Here is a 1,029-nt window from a genome sequence, read left to right as displayed (position 1 = left end):
TTTTTTCGAGTACTATGCGCATTAGTATTGCTTAGCAGCAAGCATTGTATATGCTTCGGCCAATAGACAAGCATATCGCGATGCAATACAGTTGACATCACACACAACTGCCGCGCACACAACTATCGCGCAAACAAACGTCGCATGTGCAGCCATCGCAAAGCATACTTACACGGGTGTCAGAGTTGTGTGTGATGTCTACTAAATGGGAAAATGGTTTAATTTCTTCATCGATCTGAATTTTTTTCAGGTCACAAAAATGTCGCCGAGGTTCTCCTCAACAAAGGCGCCAGTATGGATATCACGAATAATTTTAATGATACACCTCTTCATTTGGCAGCTAGGAATGGTAATTTTGAATACTTTTTTGGAGTACTATGCGCATTAGTATTGCTTAGCAACAAGCATTGAATATGCATCGGCCAATAGACAAGCATAGCGCGATACAACTGCCGCGCACACAACAATCGTGCAAAAAAACGGCGCATGTGCAGCCATCGCAACCAACTCACACACAAAACCGACTAGTATACATACACGGGTGTCAGAGTTGTGTGTGATGTCTACTAAATGGGAAATTGGTTTAATTTTTTCATCGATCTGAATTTTTTTCAGGTCACAAAAATGTCGCCGAGATTCTCTTCAACAAAGGCGCCAGTATAGATATCATGAATAATTATAATGATACACCTCTTCATTTGGCAGCTAGGAATGGTAATTTTGAATACTTTTTTGGAGTACTATGCGCATTAGTATTGCTTAGCAGCAAGCATTGAATATGCATCGGCCAATAGACAAGCATAGCGCGATGCAACTATCGTGCAAACAAACGGCGCGTGTGCAGCCATCGCAACCAACTCACACACAAAACCGACTAGCATACATACACGGGTGTCAGAGTTGTGTGTGATGTCTACTAAATGGGAAATTGGTTTAATTTTTTCATCGATCTGAATTATTTTTCAGGTCAAAAGAGCGTCACTGAAGTTCTCATCCGTAAAGCAAACGATCTTAATATTAAAAATAATT

Source organism: Sitodiplosis mosellana, unplaced genomic scaffold, assembly GCF_009176505.1.
Source record: "Sitodiplosis mosellana isolate CC-2019 unplaced genomic scaffold, AAFC_SMos_1.0 Smas_scaffold_1976, whole genome shotgun sequence".
NCBI classification, from domain to species: Eukaryota; Metazoa; Arthropoda; class Insecta; order Diptera; family Cecidomyiidae; genus Sitodiplosis; species Sitodiplosis mosellana.
Note: the sequence above shows the minus strand (reverse complement) of the source record.